This window comes from Salvelinus namaycush, chromosome 38, assembly GCF_016432855.1.
Source record: "Salvelinus namaycush isolate Seneca chromosome 38, SaNama_1.0, whole genome shotgun sequence".
NCBI lineage: Eukaryota > Metazoa > Chordata > Actinopteri > Salmoniformes > Salmonidae > Salvelinus > Salvelinus namaycush.
The window spans coordinates 13384125-13395251 of record NC_052344.1 but is presented as its reverse complement, the minus strand read 5'-3'; the positions used below and the strand labels follow the sequence as shown (position 1 = coordinate 13395251).

At 46.0% G+C, this 11127-nt stretch overlaps 1 long non-coding RNA gene across 1 annotated transcript; it reads left to right on the top strand.

Moving 5' to 3' along the window:
* The first annotated feature begins 855 nt into the window (after nucleotides 1-855).
* Nucleotides 856-7659, top strand: LOC120032208. The gene is made up of 2 exons (XR_005473797.1): nucleotides 856-961; nucleotides 6625-7659. It is a non-coding gene; the product is annotated as an uncharacterized LOC120032208 (long non-coding RNA).
* Nucleotides 7660-11127: the final 3468 nt, after the last annotated feature.

The window sequence follows — 11127 nt, the reverse complement described above, 5'->3', positions numbered from 1 at the left end:
TAACCTTTGTTTAACTAGGCAAGTCAGTGAAGAACAAATTCATATTTACAATGACGGCTTACCGGGGAACAGTTAACTGCCTTGTTCAGGGGTAGAACGACAGATTTTTACCTTGTCAGCTCGGGGATTCGATCCAACAACCTTTCGGTTACTGGCCCAACACTCTAACCACTAGGCTACCTGCCGCCCCTACATAACATATCAGCACCTAAGTATCGTGTTAATATCATCATTCCCAGCCCTAACCAAGACCCAGACATAGACACACATATACAAGCACAATCTACTTCATTTACAGACCTCAATATCCTAGAGGATTCTGACTTCCTGACTCTATTCCCACCATTCACTGCTCTATCAGGGCCCTCGCCGACTAATCACCTGCCCTTGTGATGCAGTACAATCACAATACAGGTCTGATTTCATCACTAGTGTAGGCAGGTAGTGCGCCTCTCTTACCCTGCTAGCCTAACGCTGAAACGTGAATGCATTTTGATTGTAATTAAATGCTAAATAGGAAGGCTCTAAAAGCTAGCTCGCTGTATAGACGAGAGCCACTTGGCTTGATTGCTCACTGTTGTTAGCTGTTAGCACGTGGGCTAGCGGTTAGCATCCGCGTTTCCTATTGATCTGATGATGACCTAGCTGTTTTTGTTGTTACCATGTGCAATGCAGTGCTACCAATGAAGCCTGTCGACATGTGTATTATGAATGTATGGGTGGGAATGTGTTTTTCGGTGCGTGTTGATAGTCTAAAGTGGCGTCCTCCTCATTCATCTGCACTGAGCCGATTTTCAATGAAGGAAAGGAGACGAGTCGAGGAGGCTACGTTAGAGAGTTGAGATGGACCCAATGTGTTTCTCTCCACAGCATTCAGTCTGGTTTAGTTGCAACACTAATGCATGTTCTCTCTCAGGTGACGGAGTATCTCAACGGTCAGGAGTCTGCCAAGACTGCCAGGGTAAGTTTCTCTCTACCTCTTTACGTCTCTTGCTCCCTCTCTCTCTACGTCTCTCTACCTCTTTAAGTCTCTTACTCCCTCTCTCTCTCTACCTCTCTCTCTACGTCTCTACCTCTTTACGTCTCTTGCTCCCTCTCTCTCTCTACCTCTCTCTCTACGTCTCTCTACCTCTTTACGTCTCTTGCTCCCTCTCTCTCTCTACCTCTCTCTCTACGTCGCTCTACCTCTTTACGTCTCTTGCTCCCTCTCTCTCTCTCTCTACCTCTCTCTCTACGTCTCTCTACCTCTTTACGTCTCTTGCTCCCTCTCTCTCTCTACGTCTCTCTACCTCTTTATGTCTCTTGCTCCCTCTCTCTCTCTCTCTACCTCTCTCTACGTCTCTCTACCTCTTTACGTCTCTTGCTCCCTCTCTCTCTCTACGTCTCTCTACCTCTTTATGTCTCTTGCTCCCTCTCTCTCTCTACGTCTCTCTACCTCTTTACGTCTCTTGCTCCCTCTCTCTCTCTACGTCTCTCTACCTCTTTACGTCTCTTGCTCCCTCTCTCTCTACGTCTCTCTACCTCTTTAAGTCTCTTACTCCCTCTCTCTCTCTACCTCTCTCTCTACGTCTCTACCTCTTTACGTCTCTTGCTCCCTCTCTCTCTCTACCTCTCTCTCTACGTCTCTCTACCTCTTTACGTCTCTTGCTCCCTCTCTCTCTCTACCTCTCTCTCTACGTCGCTCTACCTCTTTACGTCTCTTGCTCCCTCTCTCTCTCTCTCTACCTCTCTCTCTACGTCTCTCTACCTCTTTACGTCTCTTGCTCCCTCTCTCTCTCTACGTCTCTCTACCTCTTTATGTCTCTTGCTCCCTCTCTCTCTCTCTCTACCTCTCTCTCTACGTCTCTCTACCTCTTTACGTCTCTTGCTCCCTCTCTCTCTCTACGTCTCTCTACCTCTTTACGTCTCTTGCTCCCTCTCTCTCTCTACGTCTCTCTACCTCTTTATGTCTCTTGCTCCCTCTCTCTCTCTACGTCTCTCTACCTCTTTACGTCTCTTGCTCCCTCTCTCTCTCTACGTCTCTCTACCTCTTTACGTCTCTTGCTCCCTCTCTCTCTACCTCTCTCTCTACGTCTCTCTACCTCTTTATGTCTCTTGCTCCCTCTCTCTCTCTCTACCTCTCTCTCTTCGTCTCTCTACCTCTTTATGTCTCTTGCTCCCTCTCTCTCTCTACGTCTCTCTACCTCTTTATGTCTCTTGCTCCCTCTCTCTCTACCTCTCTCTCTACGTCTCTCTACCTCTTTACGTCTCTTGCTCCCTCTCTCTCTCTACGTCTCTCTACCTCTATGTCTCTTGCTCCCTCTCTCTCTCTACGTCTCTCTACCTCTTTACGTCTCTTGCTCCCTCTCTCTCTCTACGTCTCTCTACCTCTTTACGTCTCTTGCTCCCTCTCTCTCTACCTCTCTCTCTACGTCTCTCTACCTCTTTATGTCTCTTGCTCCCTCTCTCTCTCTCTACCTCTTTATGTCTCTTGCTCCCTCTCTCTCTCTACGTCTCTCTACCTCTTTACGTCTCTTGCTCCCTCTCTCTCTCTACGTCTCTCTACCTCTTTACGTCTCTTGCTCCCTCTCTCTCTCTACGTCTCTCTACCTCTTTATGTCTCTTGCTCCCTCTCTCTCTCTACGTCTCTCTACCTCTTTACGTCTCTTGCTCCCTCTCTCTCTCTACGTCTCTCTACCTCTTTACGTCTCTTGCTCCCTCTCTCTCTACCTCTCTCTCTACGTCTCTCTACCTCTTTACGTCTCTTGCTCCCTCTCTCTCTCTACCTCTTTATGTCTCTTGCTCCCTCTCGCTCTCTACCTCTCTCTACCTCTCTCTCTACGTCTCTCTACCTCTTTACGTCTCTTGCTCCCTCTCTCTCTCTACCTCTCTACCTCTTTACGTCTCTTGCTCCCTCTCTCTCTACCTCTCTCTCTACGTCTCTCTACCTCTTTATGTCTCTTGCTCCCTCTCTCTCTCTCTACCTCTCTCTCTACGTCTCTCTACCTCTTTACGTCTCTTGCTCCCTCTCTCTCTCTACGTCTCTCTACCTCTTTATGTCTCTTGCTCCCTCTCTCTCTACCTCTCTCTCTACGTCTCTCTACCTCTTTGTCTCTTGCTCCCTCTCTCTCTCTACCTCTCTCTCTACGTCTCTCTCTACGGCTCTCTACCTCTTTACGTCTCTTGCTCCCTCTCTCTCTCTACCTCCCTCTACCTCTCTCCCTCTTACTCACTTTTCTCTCCCTGTTTCGTACTAGCTCGCTCAACACAATACAAATTCAGCCTAGCTTTATTGGCATGACAGGGAAACCGGTGTTTCCAAAGCTGTAATTACAACTACTAGTAGAAGAAAGGAGCTCTCCTTCATTTCACTGCTCCCTCTGTCTTCCTCTCCACCTGTCTGTTCTCTGAAGACATTACACATCTCATTGGCAGGCAGTGCTGTCCTAAATGGACACTGGCCCACAATCTGTGCAGGCCCACGCTGATGGAAAGAAAGCAAGGGATGGAGAGAGGGATAGATGGCATCCAGGCCTCTTGCCCGCCCCCACACACCCCAGGGTCCGCTCACAGCACAGAAACCAATCCAAACGCAGGTGGTTCTACCTGTTTAGGTACACTAGCCAATCGTCTAGTCAGATGACAGAGCATCTACAAAAAGTATCAGCCCAGTTTCATTATCCTTGCCATTACACCGCTCAATCCTAATATTCCTAGTTATACAGTAACTGTTTACTGTATCTTGCCCAAGAGCATAGCCAATGAACTTATATAGATTAGTTTGTCTAATCTTGGGGTGCTTGTTTTACCTGCTTTATGGTAAACAGGTGGCATACATTTATCCTCCTTAAACACGGTGACCTTCAAGAAGGCACAGTTCTCTCCAACAGCCAGTCACAAGACAAACACTCTCACTGCTTTGACATATTGTCCAATCACACAACGCCATGCTCAAACAATCGTCCAATCACAGGCAAAATTGGTGTAAATTAGATGTAGTTCTCCAAAAGGCCGGAAGGAGTGACGAAGCATCGACGGAAAAGGAAAAGAAACAGGAAAGACAACATTGACGACATGGCAGCCGCTTCCTAACGACTAGCGCAAATTAGCATGGGCGCTAATTGGCTGTGAATCGTCATGTTAACAGCTGATCACACGCTGCTGATGAGGAGAGGAGGGGGCCTTGGTTGGTGTCGTGAAACATCTCTCACACACACACACACACACAACTTATTGCGTACACACCTAGAATGCCCCCTCACACACACTACCACCACCCTTCCCATTGCGCGTCAAACGGAACGTTTAGCAGGAAATGGCTTGGATGCTTGATGAGGGATGCAGAGCTCAGCGGAGTGGATTTAATGGAATAGAGGGAATAAACAGGGATGTGTCTGACGGGGATTAAATGATGATGCTCCCCTCATTCTCACTGGGGTGTGAGAGTACACTGATGTTCTCTCTATACCTCTTTACCTCTCTCTCTCTACCTTTCAACCTCTGTCTACCTCCCCCTGTCTCTACCTCTCTCTCTCTCTCTCTACCTTTCAACCTCTGTCTACCTGCCCCTGTCTCTACCTCTCTCTCTCTCTCTACCTTTCAACCTCTGTCTACCTGCCCCTGTCTCTACCTCTCTCTCTCTACCTTTCAACCTCTGTCTACCTGCCCCTGTCTCTACCTCTCTCTCTATCTACCTTTCAACCTCTGTCTACCTGCCCCTGTCTCTACCTCTCTCTCTCTCTACCTTTCAACCTCTGTCTACCTGCCCCTGTCTCTACCTCTCTCTCTCTCTACCTTTCAACCTCTGTCTACCTGCCCCTGTCTCTACCTCTCTCTCTATCTACCTTTCAACCTCTGTCTACCTGCCCCTGTCTCTACCTCTCTCTCTCTCTCTACCTTTCAACCTCTGTCTACCTGCCCCTGTCTCTACCTCTCTCTCTCTCTACCTTTCAACCTCTGTCTACCTGCCCCTGTCTCTACCTCTCTCTCTCTATCTACCTTTCAACCTATGTCTACCTCCCCCTGTCTCTACCTCTCTCTCTCTACCTTTCAACCTATGTCTACCTCCCCCTGTCTCTACCTCTCTCTCTCTCTCTACCTTTCAACCTCTGTCTACCTCCCCCTGTCTCTACCTCTCTCTCTCTACCTTTCAACCTCTGTCTACCTCCCCCTGTCTCTACCTCTCTCTCTCTCTCTACCTTTCAACCTCTGTCTACCTCCCCCTGTCTCTACCTCTCTCTCTCTGTCTCTCTCTACCTTTCAACCTCTGTCTACCTCCCCCTGTCTCTACCTCTCTCTCTCTACCTTTCAACCTCTGTCTACCTCCCCCTGTCTCTACCTCTCTCTCTCTCTACCTTTCAACCTCTGTCTACCTCCCCCTGTCTCTACCTCTCTCTCTATCTACCTTTCAACCTCTGTCTACCTGCCCCTGTCTCTACCTCTCTCTCTCTCTCTCTACCTTTCAACCTCTGTCTACCTCCCCCTGTCTCTACCTCTCTCTCTATCTACCTTTCAACCTCTGTCTACCTGCCCCTGTCTCTACCTCTCTCTCTCTCTACCTTTCAACCTCTGTCTACCTGCCCCTGTCTCTACCTCTCTCTCTCTCTCTCTCTCTCTCTCTCTCTCTACCTTTCAACCTCTGTCTACCTGCCCCTGTCTCTACCTCTCTCTCTCTCCACCTTTCAACCTCTGTCTACCTGCCCCTGTCTCTACCTCTCTCTCTCTCTCTCTCTACCTTTCAACCTCTGTCTACCTGCCCCTGTCTCTACCTCTCTCTCTCTCTCTCTCTCTCTACCTTTCAACCTCTGTCTACCTGCCCCTGTCTCTACCTCTCTCTCTCTCTCTCTCTCTCTCTCTCTCTCTCTCTCTCTCTCTCTCTCTCTCTCTCTCTCTCTCTCTCTCTCTACCTTTCAACCTCTGTCTACCTGCCCCTGTCTCTACCTCTCTCTCTCTCTACCTTTCAACCTCTGTCTACCTGCCCCTGTCTCTACCTCTCTCTCTCTCTCTACCTTTCAACCTCTGTCTACCTGCCCCTGTCTCTACCTCTTCCTCTCTCGCTGTCTCGCTCACTCTCGCTCTCTCTGTCTCTCTCTGTCTCGCGCTCTCTCTCTGTCTCGCGCTCTCTCTCTGTCTCGCGCTCTGTCTCTCGTCTCTCTCTGTCTCTGTCTCTCTCTGTCTCTCTCTGTATCTGTCTCTCTCTGTCTCTCTCTCTCTCTGTCTCTCTCTCTCTCTGTTGCTCTCTCTCTCTGTTGCTCTCTCTCGCTCTCTCTCTCTCTCTCTCTTTCTCTCTCTCTCTCTCTCTCTGTCTCTCTCTCTCGCTCTCTCTCTTGCTCTCTGTCTCTCTCGCTCTCTCTCTGTCTCTCTCTGTCTCTCTCGCTCTCTCTCTGTCTCTCTCTGTCTCTCTCTCTCTCTGTCTCTCTCTCTCTGTCTCTCTCTCTCTGTCTCTCTCTCTGTCTCTCTCTCTGTCTCTCTCTGTCTCTCTCTGTCTCTCTCTGTCTCTCTCTCTGTCTCTCTCTCTCTCTGTCTCGGGGGGAGGCTAAGTCTCCCATTTGAACTGAAGGTTAATGTGAAACTGTTGCTTGTCTATTTTATTGTCAGCTATTCACTAAGCGCTCATAGTCTTTTCTGTCTCATGTTTTATCTCAGCTCAACATCTGGCGCTATGGAGACTTCCGCGACGATGACGCAGACGAGTTTGGCTACAAACTAAAAAAATGAAAAACGCACGGCGCCATTCCAAAGACCAACGCGGAAGACGAGATGCACTCATTGGACGAGAAAAAGTGACAGAAAACAATTCAACGAAAATAAAACAAAGTAAAGGACAAGCATTGACTCTCTCTCTTCCTTTTATTCCATGTTCATCCTTCCGGTCCTCTCTCCTGCTACTCTGTGCATCCCTTCCTCCTCCTCCTCCTCCTCCCTCCTGACTCTGAAAGAGCATGCTATAGCTATGAACTCATAAAAACAGTGACTGTCCAATCCTTCCTCTTCTCCACCCTGCCTGAGCCACTACCAGTTGTTCTTATCATGTTCCTTCCCCCCCGCTGCAGAGCTCCGTTAATTGCCATGTCATCCTTTCAACACGTTTCCTGATTAGTGACGTCATGCGCCCACGTCAGCTAATCATGTGCATCGCTACCTTACCCTATCCCTACCACAGCCAATCCCTCCTATCCGTTGTACAGGAAAGGGGCTAGGCCTTGAGAAGGGGGATTTAAGCAGAGGATCCATTCACTTTTAATATTAACAGCTTTTTGCAGAGAGAAACGCTTCCTTAATGAATGACAAGAAATGAATAATGCTATGTTTTATGAAGTTTATTTTAAAAAGCTAGCTAGAGAGCCACACCAACCGGACGAGCTTATTTCTGTCCTTGATGTATACCTATGTCATATGACGTTTATGTTGGGAGTGTTTTATTCTCGTCTTTCTTCTCTCTCGTGGCCAGAACACCTTGACAAACAGCATTTTCTCATCTTCCTCCTCCCTCTTTCTGTAATGTTTACATATGATGGTGACATGATGATCTCTCTCTCTCTCTCTCTCTCTCTCTCTCTCTCTCTCTCTGTCTCTGTATGCCGTAGCAGAAACAGTGTTTGAATTTGTTTCCTTATGACAGCCCTTGTCGTTGTATTAAAAAATTCTGCTGAATAAAAATGAGCAAATGATTAAAAGGCATGTTGTTGTTACTGGAATGAAATCACCAAACAGTGAAAGCTGCTAGATTTCACCAAGGATTGTTAATGTCCTTAGCCTGGTGTAAACCAGACCGGATGCTGCGCTCCCCATTGAATCATGCTGAGCGCAGCTTTCAGTATGGTTTTACCAGGCTATGGCATCCTAGTTCTACTCAAAGGACTTAAAAGTACCAGTGCTACTTTTGGTAGGGCACCTCTTACATTTAAAAGACTCTTACACACCTTGATCTCATTTGCATCTTAAATAAGCGGTGTTGTTACCACAGAATGACACAGCACACGCGACTGTACTAGATATATTTTAACATAAGTGACAGATAAGTGGCTGGTTAGTGTCACATTTATTAGCATCAGTTCAGACAGTACGTAGGCTGAGCAACGACTCAAGTACAAGTTGAAGTTTTGACCACATTATTTTGAATGCAAAAATAAATGTACACCTTGGATATGTAAATGTTGCCATGGATAGAGTTTTGTGTACACATTTTATGATAATCTGTTCATAGCTCGATCACATCATTGTACAACAACTCTGGTCCTGGAGAACTGCAGTGGGTGCATGGTTTTGTTTCATGCCAAAAGTAACAACTGATTCAGCTATTAAATCCACAAAGTGTTCAATAGTCTTTAGTTATTTAAGAGCATTATCAGTTAAATCAAGTCTTTTAGAGCTACGTTTACATTTGTCATTCAGCAGACACTCTTATCCAGAGCCACTTCCAATTAGTACATTCATCTGAAGACGTGAAACAAAAGCTTAGCTGCAGTGTTGTCGTTCCCTCCACTATTACCCTCAAGTGTCTTCAACCAGAGATCCATGTGGTTCACACACCCACCTCCTAAGAGGACCTGACACCTTTGTCCAATTTTAGATCCCATTAGATATACACAAGTACCTCAGAGGAGGGGATCCTTTTAGACACCAGTCTTAATTTCCTGCCCCGCCAACCAATCAGGCAAGGCCTTACTCATTTAGCACAAATCAGAGATGGCTTTATTAATTTATCACAAGTGACTGGCACAAATGATGGGATGGCAGGATGAGGCAATATGCTCCAAGGGCAATTATGAGCTCTGTCACATGTTGCCTTCTTCAGCCAGTTGAGTCACCTGCTGAGTCTGACTATGCTTTAAAAAGCCTACTTCTCTTTTCTCACTCTCTCTCTTTCTCTCTCTCTCTTTTACAGGCACCATTCTTTTCACGCCTGGCTGCTCCTCCAGACTGATGAGATGTCTATTAGGGCACCTGATGGAGGGCAGCCTGGTCTCACTGACTAGACGTAACATAGTAAATATACATCCGGGACACTTAAATTAGTATGATATGTTTGGTATGGTTACATAAAACAGAGGATTACTTAAGGCAAAAAACAAAAGTAGGGTGGATGGTTGGCGTATAATGCAAACGTCTAGCAACCCAAAGGTTCCATGTTCGACACTCATCACGGACAATTTTAGCTAATTAGAAACTTTGCAACTAATTGCTACTTTTTAACTACTTAGCATGTTAGCTAACCCTTCCCCTAACACCTAACCCCTAGCCTAGCTAACATTAGCGACCTAGCTAACATTAGCCACTTAGCTAACGTTAGCCACAACAAATTGTAATTTGCAACATATCATAGGTTATGCAAATTCATAACATATTGTACGAATTGTAATTCCTAACATATCATACGAAATGTTTGGTGTACATCCACATATTAAACGTAACATATCATACTAATTGGAGTGTACCAGATGTACATTTACTACATTACGTCTACCCCCAGGTTGTGGAGGGAGGAGGAGTGGAGCTAAAGGGTTAGCCAGTAGGTTAGGTAGTTAGGTCTTCTCCAAATGGTGGTCGTTGGAGGTTATTGGAGGCTGATGCATGGTAAGATTGGGTATTACAGTTATAGACATACTGGTGTTGACTTGAGAGTTCTTGGGAGAGAGTCTCAGTTGTCAACAACTGCCAAATTGCAGAAGAATGCCTCAATATATTGCAGTGCTGAAGGGAACAAAGTTCTTTCTAGGTCTTGTAGTGAAGTAAGTTGAGAATTTCTAGCTACATTTTTACACCTGTAGGGCTTTTTTTATTTCAACACAAATTCATGGAAAGAATCCCAGCAATCAACAAGCCCAAACTGCAGATTTCTCAATACGTTACAGTGCTGTAGAGTACTAGTAAGAAGTGCTTGCTCTAGGGCTTGCAGAGACCTTGTGGTGTAAGTGGTGAGACATTCAACAATCCGGTGTTGGCTCTACACTTGTAGGGCTTTGGTGTCTCAACACAAATCTGTACTGTCATCTTCCTCTCTCTGCCTATGCATTATTTGGGTAGCGTTTGGAGTCAAGCTAATGCGTTTGGATCGGAGGCGAGAGAGTAAATAGATATTAGAGCGAGATAATGAGGATGGTTTGTCAGCAGCGCTGTTTGAGCGGAGACATTGATACTTCCCTGAACCTCTCATTCTAACTGCATCAACAACTATCTACAATGATAAAGCAATCTTCCCCGTGTCTGTCAACTGATCTAGTTCCAGAACAAAACCCATCAATGAAGTCTTTGTTTCCATTGAAGGAAATGACATTTCCGAGAAGTTAAAACGCAGGAAGAGTTTACATTTCCTGTAAAAGGGCGACAAAAACTCGGAGACAAAAGTAAATTTGAAAAAATCGATGACTTTGCTCCAAACAAAAGACAAAAGAGTGAGAGGAGCAAATATGTATTTTTCATGAGCCCAAAGCATGTTTCTCATTCGAGGCGTTTTGGAGGGAGAATGAAACCTATTCAATAATTCAGAGCTGAAATATGTTTGGGAGCAGATTGTAGTTTTTTCTTCAGACTAATGAAAGCGTGGTCCTCTGTGGACCGTGGTTTTGACGTGTGTGTGTGGTTCATCCTAGAATGCACCAGTGGTCATAGAGAGTTTTTGTAAATAATCTCTGATTTACTTTGGAGAGTCCCTGGTTTTAAAGTCTTACTACTTATAACTTTTCAGCCTCGAGTCAGAGTCGTACTAACTTTTTCACTACTCGAAGCCCTTTGTAAATAATGTCTTCCATGTTGGTTGGTGCACCACAACATTAGGTGAAGTTATCTTTCCTAATACGGCAACCACGAGTGAAGTTAAAATCAACCTATGGATGGATATTTAACATGCTCACATGGATGTTCTCACCGCTGCACAAAGTAAGGTTTGGATTCAACCCTTATTGCGGAAGATCTGTGTTATAGTGCGATTGAAATTTAAAGGGAATTTTTCATTAAGCCGAGTCTGACAAGTGCAACGTGTTCCGTGAATGCTGTGTCCGCGAACACATTTCAATCACGCGATAGTGCGGCTCTTCCTCGATGCTGACTGAATCTAGGCCTAGGTGTGTGTTGTGCAGTCATTACCATGTCATGTATGTGATTGTATGGTGGGAGGTAGCCTAGCGCGGTGGGACAGTAACCGAAAGG